Source organism: Ahaetulla prasina, chromosome 7 (assembly GCF_028640845.1).
Source record: "Ahaetulla prasina isolate Xishuangbanna chromosome 7, ASM2864084v1, whole genome shotgun sequence".
Taxonomy (NCBI): domain Eukaryota; kingdom Metazoa; phylum Chordata; class Lepidosauria; order Squamata; family Colubridae; genus Ahaetulla; species Ahaetulla prasina.
The window spans coordinates 87,946,276-87,959,667 of NC_080545.1; positions in this window are offsets into that span (position 1 = coordinate 87,946,276).

The window sequence follows — 13,392 nt, forward strand, 5'->3', positions numbered from 1 at the left end:
ACCACATGAATATTTCTTCCAACATCTCATTTAGAGGACTTCCACAAGGTTGCTCCTGGCAGATAGCTTGGTTTATCAGATAAGCAGTGGACTTCTACAAATCCTCTTCTGATTCTCACCAGCTATAAGCTTCATGCACTCATTTCTATCCAGGAAGAGGAGAGCTTTGGAAAGCAACTAGGATATTCTTAGAACCTAATAATGGGCATCCCTTTGCATTGTTCTTCTCTCGGAGGCTCTGCAGTGATGAATACGTATGTGCGCTTTCAGTGAATTCTCCCTTTTCTCAGGAGCAGAGCGCATGTGTTTGCTCACCTCGGAGCAAGAACCATGTTGCAAAAGTTGCAGAATGTAAATGCCGCCTAGAAAGTGAATGTTGATGGTCATTCTGGAATCCATAGATAGCACTTTTTATAGAGGTGCTGTTGTGGCATGTCGGCCGCGGGCCCCTCCAGCAGCCAAATCAGATGAGGAGGAGGTGTGGGAGTCAGGGCCAGCATCAGGGCAACCTGAGAGCTCCGAGGGGGGAAGAGGGAATGAAGCTGGCAGAGAGAGAGAGAGAGAGAGAGAGAGAGGCAGAGCCTGGGCCATCCGTCAGCCCTCAGATGGAGAATCAACAGCCCCCAGTCTGGAGGTGGCTGATGAAGAAGAGGAGGAACAGCTGGGTCCAGTGCCTGATTCATGGCTGCACAGAAGGTAGTGAAGAGGAGAGCAGTGGAAATCTGTGGGCCGATCCTTGGGACGGAAGAGCCACCACTGCTAGCGAAGCCCCACCCTAGCTCTGGGGATAAAAGGCAGGGGACAGAGATGAATAGATGTGGCAGACAACTATTCATCTTCCATCCGGCCAGACTTGTTAGCCTGCGTTGAGAGAGAAATTTTTTGCTGGGACTGCTGGTGCTCCTAATAAAGGAATCATTGCTACAAACAATGGGTTTGCTACAGAGGGTTTGTCATGTTTGGGGAGCTGGGTTAGAACAGGGGTCCATTTGTTGGTATTCCCTACAAATGGTATACACATCCAGATGCAGTGAGTGGGGTGACACATATAGACGCCCTTCATGCATGTTGAATATTTTCCTGAAGGGTCTTGTCACAACTTCATTCCATGCTTCTGTTGCGGTACTTAAAGATGCAATGAAAACTTTGAAGGGAGGTGATCAGAGAAATAGGTAGAATCAATGGAGAACTACCCCTGTCCATGAAGTCAGCATGAAATAAGCTCCACATGATATCTATAGTGGTAAGCCTTGACTTATGACCACAGTTGAGCCCAAAATTTCAATGCAAGTTACATGCGTTCCATGTTACACGCATTGTGCCCCATTTTACAACCCTTTTGGCCATAGGGGTTAAGCGAATCACTGCAGTTGTTAAGTGAATCGGGCTTTCTCCATTGACTTTGCTTGTTGACAGCCATCTGGGAAGGTGACAGATAGTGATCACATGACCCGGGGACACTGCAAGTGTCAGCCTTTTTTATGCTTGCTTGCTATCAACTACCATAGTAATGGGGAGGGGTGAACAAAAAGGGAGCTACTGCGCAGCTGAATGGAGTTGTTTATACCCAGTCGAAGTCAACCATCACGGAATACCAGATGGACGAAAACACCTGAAGATTTGCTCTACATGACACCATATGGGATGGAGATTGGACATTCAGCCTGGGTCCCTGAGGGGAGGGATCTGGGGAAACTTTCAATATGTAACTTCCGCGCCTTTTGGCTCAGATCTTGCTTTCCTTTCATTGCTATTATTTCAAACTCAGTAAAAGTACCTCTTCTCTACAAACATGGAGTTGGGGGTTTTCTTTCTTGGGTTTTGAACGGAGGCACGCCTGACGGCAAGCATCATACAGTAAACATGAACCAGTTGCCAAGGATCCAAATTTCAATCATGTCACCATTAGGGATGCTGTCACTTTTTTTCATTGCCATTGTAGCTTTGAACAATCAATAAACAAATAGAATAGAATAGAATAGAATAGAATAGAATAGAATAGAATAGAATAGAATAGAATAGAATAGAATAGAATATACAATGGAATGAAATAGAATAGAATAGAATAGAATAGAATAGAATAGAATAGAATAGAATAGAATATACAATGGAATGGAATGGAATGGAATGGAATGGAATGGAATAGAATAGAATATACAATGGAATAGAATGGAATGGAATGGAATAGAATAGAATAGAATAGAATAGAATAGAATAGAATATACAATGGAATGGAATGGAATGGAATGGAATGGAATAGAATAGAATAGAATAGAATATACAATGGAATGGAATGGAATGGAATAGAATAGAATAGAATAGAATAGACAATGGAATGGAATGGAATGGAATGGAATGGAATGGAATGGAATAGAATGGAACGGAATAGAATAGAATTAGAACAGAACAGAACAGAACAGAATAGAAATACAATGGAATAGAATAGAATAGAATAGAATAGAATAGAATAGAATAGAATAGAATAGAATAGAATGTCTATTCTATATAGGTTGAATCATTCTCTCAGGTCCCAACCACCCTATTGCCCTTCCCACTGGCTTTGTCTAAGCAACGACCAAAAGGAGAGAGCAGCACCCTTGTTAAATTTCAGAATTAATCTTTTGGTCTGTTTTGAGGAAGAGCTCAACCTCCTCTTCAGTGACATTAAAGTGTTAAGCGAATTAATCCTGGACTAGGAGGAAAATTAATACCTTTACTTAATTCCATTTAAAGAGCTCTCCCATTAAAGGAAGATCAAAGCCAATAGACATCAGTGTGAGGAATGGTAAAACAGGAGAAAATAGGGGGACTCTCCTAGCTGTCTGCTGACAAATTGCCCTGGTTATCAGCTGCCATACAGGCATTTGTCTTTATTGAGTTTTTTTATATATATATATAAGTGAAGATAGGACAGATGGCCTGTAGAAATCTGCATTCCTTTCACAAGGATCAATGTACCATTGCAAATCTCCGTTTTTTTGGCCCATGGCTTACCATATCCGTAGGAACAAAAACTCAGTTGATATAAAAATGATTTCACACAGGGAATCATCATCTCTGATTAATTGTCTCCCCTTCTAAATGCAACCCAGAATTCTGATGTGGGCTACGGTAAAGGTTAGAACAACCGTCGAGTGGCTAATACTGCTTGCTTTAATCCGGACGATGCGCTAATGTGGTGCCCCGGTTAATTAAAGGCGTTTTCAAAACCCCAAAGCATAAAAAAAAACCAAAGACTCCTCAATGATTGAAAGAATCCCAGTGTTGTAAAGAAGCAGAGAAATGTAACTTTTATACATTTTCCGACAGCCGTTTAATAGAGCATTTGATGGGAGTTAGGCGCGTAAGTCTTGTGCAATGTGAGAAACAGGGAAGGTAAGCACCTGCTGCCTTTTCAGCCAGCCAACTAAATATGATCCATAGAGGTAATATAATCCACAAAGCATTTCTCGCTTTGGCAGAAAGAGCACAGCTACTGAGTCTTTGCTTAACAGGAATAACCTGGTGTGGAACAGATCAAGGTCCAAGCTCAAAATTATGATGGTCGGGGATCAAGAAGCAGATGAAGCACAAAATGAAAAGGAAAAGAGCTTGAGACGACCATGAGTGTGTTGGGAGGGGAGGGGTGGTAATGATGGAGGAAAATAAGCTTATTCTGAAGTGAAAGATATTTTTTAAAAAAAAAATCCTTGTCCTGTTGCGTTTGTACAACAGCAACCATTGAACCAGCAAACGGTTGCACTGATCTGAAAAGAAGATGACAAGAAAGACAGGACGGGGTCAGAGGCTGCAGCTCCATCCTTTGACCTGTGGGAATCCTGCCAAAAATGTCTCCAGACAGGAGGTGACACTCCAGGAAGTAGGGTTTGGGGGAGGGGCTGCTTTTTAGGGTTCAAAGAATGGCAGCTGGAAGCTTCTGCAGGGTAGCAGTGAAGATGATTAGGGGATTGGAGGCTAAAACATATAGAATAGAATAGAATAGAATTTTTATTGGCCAAGTGTGATTGGACACACAAGGAATTTGTCTTGGTGCAGATGCTCTCAGTGTACATAAAAGAAAAGATACGTTCATCAAGGTACAACATTTACAACACAATTGATGATCAATATAGCAATATAAATCATAAGGATTGCCAGCAACAAGTTATAGTCATACAGTCATAAGTGGAAAGAGATTGGTGATGGGAACTATGAAACGATTAATAGTAGTGCAGATTCAGTAAATAGTCTGACAGTGTTGAGGGAATTATTTGTTTAGCAGAGTGATGGCCTTCGGGAAAAAACTGTTCTTGTGTCTAGTTGTTCTGTTGTGCAGTGCTCTATAGCGTCGTTTTGAGGGTAGGAGTTGAAACAGTTTATGTCCAGGATGCGAGGGATCTGCAAATATTCTTCTTGATTCGTGCAGTATACAGGTCCTCAATGGAAGGCAAGTTGATAGCAATTATTTTTTCTGCAGTTCTAATTATCCTCTGAAGTCTGTGTTTTTCTTGTTGGGTTGCAGAACCGAACCAGACAGTTATAGAGGTGCAAATGACAGACTCAATAATTCCTCTGTAGAATTGGATCAGCAGCTCCTTGGGCAGTTTGAGCTTACTGAGTTGGCGCAGAAAGAACATTCTTTGTTGTCCTTTTTAATGATGTTTTGATGTTAGCTGTCCATTTGAGATCTTGCGATATGATAGAACCCAGAAATTTGAAGGTTTCTACTGTTGATACTGTGTTGTCAAGTATTGTGAGAGGTGGAAGTATGGAAGGGTTTTTCCTAAAGTCTACCACCATTTCTACGGTTTTGTATCGGTTCAGTTCCAGATTGTTTTGGTTGCACCACAAGGCTAGTCGTTCGACCTCTCGTCTATATGCGGATTCGTCATTGTCTCGAATGAGACCAATCACTGTTGTGTCATCTGCGAACTTCAGTAGCTTAACAAATGGATCATTGGAGATGCAGTCATTGGTATACAGAGAGAAGAGAAGTGGGGAGAGCACACAGCCTTGGGGGGCCCCTGTGCTAATTGTACAGGTATTTGATGTGATCTTGCTTAGCTTCACCTGCTGCTTCCTGTTTGTTAGGAAGCTTGTGATCCACTTACAAGTCTTTTCCGGTACCTGTAGCTGGTTTAGCTTAGTTAGAAGAATGTCTGGAATGATGGTATTGAATGCTGAACTAAAGTCTACAAAAAGGACCCTTGCATAGGTCTTTGGAGACTCAAGATCGTTCAGCTTCGGGATGGTTTGGACCAAGATTGCGGTGATACGGGTGAGACGGCTGAGGGTGGTCTTGGTGACATTTTATGGGATGAGTTTGACCCTGTCGCTCCCGAGGACATGGACAGGTTGTTGGGGAGGCTGAATGCCACCACGTGTTTACTGGACCCGTGCCCCTCCTGGTTGGTGCTGGCCACGCAGGAGGTGACACGAGGCTGGCTCCAGGCGATTACGAGCGCTTCTTTGGTGGAGGGTGTCTTCCGCCGCCTTGAAAGAGGCGGTGGTGAGGCCCTCCTCAAGAAGCCTTCCTGACCCGCTGTTTTAGGTAATTATCGTCGGTCTCCAACCTTCGCTCACGGCGAAGGTTGTAGAGAGTATGGTGGCATATCAGTTTCCCTTGCACCTGGATGAAACTGTCTATCTAGACCTGCTCCAGTCCGGTTTCCGACCCGGTACAGCACGGAGACGGCTTTGGTCGCGTTGGTGGATGATCTCTGGAGGGCCAGGGATAGGGGTTGTTCCTCTGCCCTGGTCCTATTAGACCTCTCAGCGGCTTTCGATACCATCGACCATGGTATCCTGCTGCGCCGGTTAGAGGGATTGGGAGTGGGAGGCACCGTTTATCGGTGGTTCTCCTCCTATCTCTCTGACCGGTCGCAGTCGGTGTTGACAGGGGGGCAGAGGTCGGCCCCGAGGCGCCTCACTTGTGGGGGGCCGCAGGGATCGATCCTCTCGCCCCTTCTGTTCAACATCTATATGAAGCCGCTGGGTGAGATCATCAGTGGGTTCGGTGTGAGGTACCAGCTGTACGCGGATGACACCCAGCTGTACTTTTCCACACCGGACCACCCCAACGAAGCCATCGAAGTGCTGTCCCGGTGTCTGGAGGCCGTACGGGTCTGGATGGGGAGAAACAGGCTCAAGCTCAATCCCTCCAAGACAGAGTGGTTGTGGATGCCGGCGTCCCGGTACAGTCAGCTAAATCCGCAGCTGACCATCGGTGGCGAGTCATTGGCCCCGATGGAGAGGGTGCGAACTTAGGCGCCCTCCTGGATGAACGGCTGTCTCTAGAAGATCATTTGACAGCCGCTCCAGGAGAGCGTTTCACCAGGTTCGCCTGGTGCGCCAGTTGCGCCTTTCTGGACCGGGAGGCCCTATGCACGGTCACCACGCCTCGTGACGCCTCGCCTGGATTACTGTAACGCCTCACATGGGGCTCCCTTGAAGGGCATCCGAGGCTACAGTTAGTCCAGAATGCGGCTGCGCTGGTGATAGATGGAGCCCTCGTGGCTCCCGTATAACACCTATCCTGCGCGGTCTGCACTGGCTACCTGTGGCTTTCCGGGTGCACTTCAAGGTTTTGGTGACCACCTTTAAAGCGCTCCATGGCATAGGGCCGGGTTATTTACGGGACCGCCTACTGAGACCAGATACCTCTCACCGACCGTGCGCCTCACAGAGAGGGACCTCAGGGTGCCGTCAGCTAGGCAGTGTCGCCTGGCGACGCCCAGGGAAGGGCCTTCTGTGGGGCTCCCGCCTCTGGAACGAACTCCCCAGGACTCCGTCAACTTCCGGACCTTCGAACCTTCCGTCGCGAGCTCAAGACACATTTATTCATCTGTGCAGGACTGGCTTAGTTTTTTAGATTTTAAATTTAGAGGGGTTTTTAAATTGATTTTAATATCTATATTTTTTACTTTTAATTAATTGGGCAGTAGAATAAGTTTTTTAATGATTGTTTTAATTTGTATTGATGTTTTTATATGCCTGTGAACCGCCCTGAGTCCTTTGGGAGATAGGGCGGTATATAAATTCAAACAATAAATAAATAAAATAAATAAAGATGTTGTAGGATGTAGTGCAGAGCCATATTAACAGCATCATCTGTTGATCTATTTGCTCGGTATGCAAATTGCAAGGGGTCTAACAGCGGATCCGTGATGGATTTCAGGTAGGAAAGCACTAGCCTTTCAAAGGTTTTCATGACTACAGATGTTAGAGCAACTGGTCTGTAGTCATTCAGTTCCTTGATGGTGGGCTTCTTCGGCACTGGGATGATGGTAGAGCGTTTGAAGCAAGAAGGAACATAGCACATCTCTAGTGATTTATTGAAAATATGGGTGAAGATGGGGGCCAATTGGTCAGCACAGACTTTTAAGCAAGAAGGAGTTATCTTGTCTGGGCCTGGAGCTTTTCCTGGCTTTTGTCTGTGAAATAGGTCCTGCACTTCCTTTTCTGTGATCACTAGGGGTTGTGAACCCAATGAAATGGGGTCAGTTGTAGGAGGCTTGGCTGTTGTTGGTGTGTGTGAGATGGGGGTTGTGGAGATAGGTGGCTGTAGTTTCCTTTCAAACCTGCAGTAAAACTCATTCAGGTCATCTGCCAGTTGTTGATTACCTTCAGCCTGGGAAGGAGGTTTGCCATAGCCGGTGATATTTTTAAGAGTTTTCCACATGTTTGCTGGTTCATTTGCTGAAAATTGATTCTTTAGCTTTTCAGAATAGCTACTTTTGCTGCTCTTATCTCCCTTGTTAGTGCATTTCTGGCCTGATTGTACAGCATTTTATCACCTTTTCTGTAGGCTTCCTCTTTGGAATGTCGAGCTGCTTAAGTTTAGGTGTAAACCAAGGTTTGTTATTACTGTGTATTCGCAAGTTCCTTGTAGGTACATAGGTCTTCACAGAAGCTGACATATGATGTTACAGTATCTGTGAGTTCATCCAGGTCTGCAGAGGTATCTTTAAAAATATTCCAATCAGTGCAGTCAAAACATGCCTGTAGCTTTAATTCTGATTCCTCCGTCCAGGTTTTCACTGATTTAATTATTGGTTTTATGGCTTTAAGTCTTTGCCTGTAAGCAGGTACAAGGTGAATCATGCAATGATCAGAGTGTCCTACAGCTGCACGTGGTAAAGACCGATAGGCATCTTTTAGTGTTGTGTAGCAGTGGTCTAGAGTATTCTTGCCTCTGGTGGGACAATTGACATGCTGAAAGTATTTTGGTAGTTCTTTCCTTAAGTTTGCCTTGTTTAGATCTCCCAAAACAATGGCCAGTGAATCAGGGTGTTTGGCTTCAGCCTCCATGATTTGGTCAGCTAGAGTTCGTAATGCCTCGTTTACACAGGCTTGTGGTGGGACATAAACAGCAATTAGAAGAAATGAGGAAAATTCACGAGGCGAATAGTAAGGTTTGCAGTTGATAATTAGAGTCTCTAAATTGTTGTCACAGAATTTGTAAATTATGTTAAAATCTTGACACCAGGTTGAATTAATATATAGGCATAAGCCTCCTCCTTTCTTTTTACCAGATGTTTCTGGAATCCTGTCTGATCGTTCAATTTGAAATCCTGGAATGTTCAGGCTGCTATTTTCAATTGATTCATTTAACCAGGTTTCAGAGAAGCATAGGACTGCTGAATTGCGAAAATCAGAATAGTATTTGTTTAAGAGGAGTATTTCATCCATCTTATTTGCAAGTGAGCGTATATTTGTTAGGAAAATTGAAGGCAGAGGAGTTTTAGTGCGAGTTCTTAACATATGAAGAACAGCTGCAGGAACTGGGTATATCTAGTTTAATGAAAAGAAGGACTAGGGGTGACATGATAGCAGAGTTCCAATATCTCAGGGGTTGCCACAAAGAAGAGGGAGTCAAGCTATTCTCCAAAGCACCTGAAGGCAGGACAAGAAGCAATGGGTGGAAACTCATCAAGGAGAGAAGCAACTTAGAACTAAGGAGAAATTTCCTGACAGTTAGCACAATTAATCAGTGGAACAACTTACCTCCAGAAGTTGTGAATGCTCCATCACTGGAAGTTTTTAAGAAGAGACTAGACAACTCTTTGTCCAAAATGATATAGGATTTCCTGCTTGAGAAGGGGGTTGGACTAGAAGACCTCCAAGGTGCTTTCCAAATCTGTAATTCTGTTTTCTGTAACTTTCCATCTTTAAATACTTCTAACAGCCTTGGTCAAATTTTGGTGGTAGGTGTAGCATTAGGCATTTGGCGGAAGTTGGGAAGCTAAGACTGGAAACAGTTTGGAGCTTTATTTCTGAATGAAAGTCAAAAATCATACTAAGGAGTATCATCCATTTTACCCAAATTTCAGTAAACTGATCTTGGGAGTGAAAAACACAAATAGGGTGCTAGGGATTGTATGGCACCCGTGGAAGGGAAGTCTGAAGCGAACACAAAAATCAGAAACAGAAAATATTTTAGAAAATATTCTTATTTTCTATTTGATGTCATGTTATTTTTTCCCCCCAAAGTTGAGAATTGTCAGAGGCTGCAGGTTCTTTCTGAAATTCTGCTATATGAGAAGCTGCTGAACTTCAGGTAGCCCATTGCAAGACAGGTGGGTTACCTGCAGTTTTAAGACAAGGTGGTCAGGTGTTGTGACTCCAGCCCCCAAACTTGGCCCTATGCCCGAAAGTGACTCTGAGAGTGAGGGGGAAGGGCCGGTAAGGCTTACCTCGGGAGCACCGATTCCTTTAACCCGGCTCCAGGAGCCAGAACCAGACCAGTCGGAGGACGTAATAAGGCCGTCATCCCCTGATTCCTCCCTTCCCCAGGCTACGCCTTCAGACCCAGCTGGTAATAATAATAATCAAGCTTGGATCAACCCGTACTTCAGAAGATTAGAGAGGCGGCGTCATCAAAGGGAAGGGTGGGGCAGGAGCCCCACCCCACAGGATTTATAAGGAGCTTTGGGACTGCTTTCATTCCACGGGAAGCAAAAATTAGCTGAACCGTTTCAAAGAGTGCTGAAAGTCTTACTCTGTGAGTCATTTGTTTGAACTTTGGAAGGCAGCTGCGATTTCTCTGCCAGGACTGATAAGAGCCGTGAATCCACTGGCTGAAGGCCAGCTCGTTAATCCGAAGTGGGGAAGGAACATCAGGCCAGTTTTTCCTAATTTAGGGCCTTCACCAGATGAGTAGACTTCAATTGTCTCTAACTCTCAGCAATAATTGTACAGGTTGGGGAACTGAAGTCCATAACTCTGGAGCTTCAAAAATTTAAGCAAGGGGTTCTCTGCCTGGTTGCTGGGTCGGTGTCGCCATGGCGAGTGGGGGGGCGGTTTGCCCTCCCCAGGCTCTGGAGGCTTTTCTCAAGCCTCCGGGAGGGTGAAAATGGCTTCCCCAGGCCGGTAGGACCGTTTTTCACCCTCCCTGAGCCTCTGTACGTGCCCTGCACTTACCTGCATCCAAAACGGGCCATGTGTGGACTCCTGGGAGTGGTGGGGCAGGGTAGGTGGGGCGGGGCCAGCCAGGAGTGGGATTTGGAGGTTCCCCAAACTGCACAGAATCTTAGCTAGAGGTTCTCCTGAACCCCTGCGAATCCCCAGCAGCCCACCCCTGTCTGGAGATACGTATATATCAGGAAACTGGTTCAGGACATTGGAATATTTGGTTCAGTATTGTCTAAAAAAGAATCCACATACTTTTATGCCCAGGAAACTACATGAGACAGGACACTGGCATAAAAATGGCAACAAAGGGGTCAGAACTAGAATTCTGGATTTCATTTTCCTCCATTTGTTTCTCCTTTTTTTCTTGATTTGTCAGCAAAATCCTGAAAATGCAATGTGGTTTCTCGGCAGTTTGTCACTAAATTTCAGCAATAGAATCTCAGAAATTGGACTACAGAATCATATGAAGATTCGGAATCATTCAGATGTATGTGTGTATCATAGAATCATATATACATCTATACATCCTTGTTAACAGGAATTCTCAAACAGTTTCTGACTAGGGTCTTTTCATGTCCAGCTGAATCTTAGGTTATCATGCATGTATTGGATGCAGAAAAGTTCAAAATTCAGCCGATCAGAATCCAATCAACATTATGAATCAGAAAAGAACTCTTTGCAAACAGATCACTTATTTGGTACGCTGAGAAAATGCACTTTTATTTCATTTTTAATGTGTTAGATTGGTCTCCTGCCTTTATTTAAAATTGCACAAGGGATTTAATTGCACAAGGAATTTAAGACAAATTGTTTCTTAATAAGTGTCCAATAAGGGACATGGTGGTTCAATGGCTAAGACGCTGAGCTTATCAGTCAAAAGGTCGGCAGTTCAGTGGTTCAAATCCCTCGTGCTGCGTAATAGGGGGAGCTCTCATTACTTGTCCCAGCTTCTGCCAACGTAGCAATTCGAAAGCACTTAAAAAATGCAAGTAGAAAAATAGGGACCACATTTGGTGGGAAGGTAACAGCATTCCGTGTGCCTTTGGCATTTAGTCATGCCGGCCACATGACCACAGAGACATCTTCGGACAGTGCTGGCTTTTCGGCTTTGAAATGGAGATGAGACCGCCCCCTAGAGTCAGGAACAACTAGAGCATAGGTGCGAGGGGAACCTTTATCTTTAGCTTTAAGTGTCCAATAACACTTGACCAACAAAATATTCTATTCTATTCTCTCTTTTTTTTTAACTGCAGGAGCAAAAGACAATTCACATGGAAATTCCCTTTAATTTTATTCCTGTGACAACATCTGGTGACATTGATTGAGCTTAATGGCCTCAAATCACCAAGTGAAGTTCTAGGGGTGAAGGTAGATTTGAAGGTGTATCTCCCAAGTCCTAGTCCAACACGTTAACTACTATGTCACCCTGGTTCTCCATCAGACACGTTTTTGGAGGCCAGCTTAAAATAGCATGGTGAACATTGGGCAATAAGGGAGATGGCTAGAGAGTGGCTAGAACCTTTTATTTTTATTTTTTTATTTATTCATTTTGTCACAGTATATATAAGCATAAGCATGTAATAACTGTACAATATATAGGCATATATATATGTAATAACTATATTAATTGGATATAACAAAAGGAAACAATAGGACAGGAATGGTAGGCACAATTGTGCTCTTATGCACACCCCTTAAAGATCTCTTAGAAATGGGGTGAGGTCAATAGTAGACAGTTTTTGGTTGAAGCTTTGGGGATTTTGGGAAGAGACCGCAGAGTCAAGTAGTTATTCCAGGCATTAACAACTCTGTTACTGAAGTCATATTTTCTGCAATCAAGATTGGAGCGGTTAACATTAAGCTTAAATCTATTGTGTGCTCGTGTATAGTTGTAATTGAAGCTGAAGTAGTCTTCGACAGGAAGGACATTGTAATAGATGATTTTATGAGTTAAACTCGGGTCATGTTGAAGGCGGCATAGTTCTAAGTTTTCTAAACCCAGGATTTCAAGTCTGGTGGCATAAGATATTTTGTTGTATTCAGAGGAGTGGAGAATTCTTCTTGTAAAATATTTCTGGACACGTTCAATTGTATTGATGTCGGAAATGTGATATGGGTTCCAAACAGTCAAGCTGTATTCAAGAATTGGTCTAGCAAATGTTTTATATGCTCTGGTTAGTAGTGTAGTGTTTTTGGAGAAGAAGCTACGCAAGATTAGGTTTACAACTCTTAAAGCCTTTTTGGCGATGTAGTTACAGTGAGCTTTGGCACTTAGATCATTTGACATGAAAACTCCAAGGTCTTTAACAGGGTTAACCTTCTTCTTAACATTGTAGCTTAACGTTGTGCAGAGAAGAGGAACTACTTGGAGAAGTATCTAATACTAGTGTAGAGTCAACCACTGGAACGTTTAGGTTTTAGTGGGTATATGTGTTTCCTCTCATCTACCCCACAAACCAATACTCATATTGCAACCTGGTTTCAACTACAGTATCTGAATAAAACCCGTCCCTTCTTGGACGTCTCTAGTGCGATCATTTTACTTTTGGCACTCATTAAATTGACTTCAAATTGGCCCTGACCAGTGGGAAATGCAGAATCGAGGAAAAGCTAAGAAGATTTCACATTGTTTCTCCGAGTGACTTTTACCCTTTCAAGTTTGTTTTCCTCTGTCTCTTCTCTTCAAGAGCACTGTGAACAAGCAACTGCTACAGGCACAAAAAAAAAAGTTTATACTTTATCTTCCATATCTTGGGGGAAAAAAATAAAGTTGATTTTGATCAAGCAGCTCTTTAAGATGTTTCTAGAGGCTCTTTTTGTCTGTATTTGCTTTTTGGGTAGACACAAATCCCTATCAATAAATGCTCTTTCTTTTCTCCTACTTCCCTTTTTCTTGAAAGCATCTTTGTTCCAGTCCCCCCCACCCCCCCAACCTTTCCTTTTGCCTTAAGCAGTGAGATTCTATCTGCATAAGAAAAAGAAAGAAAGATAAAGACAGCT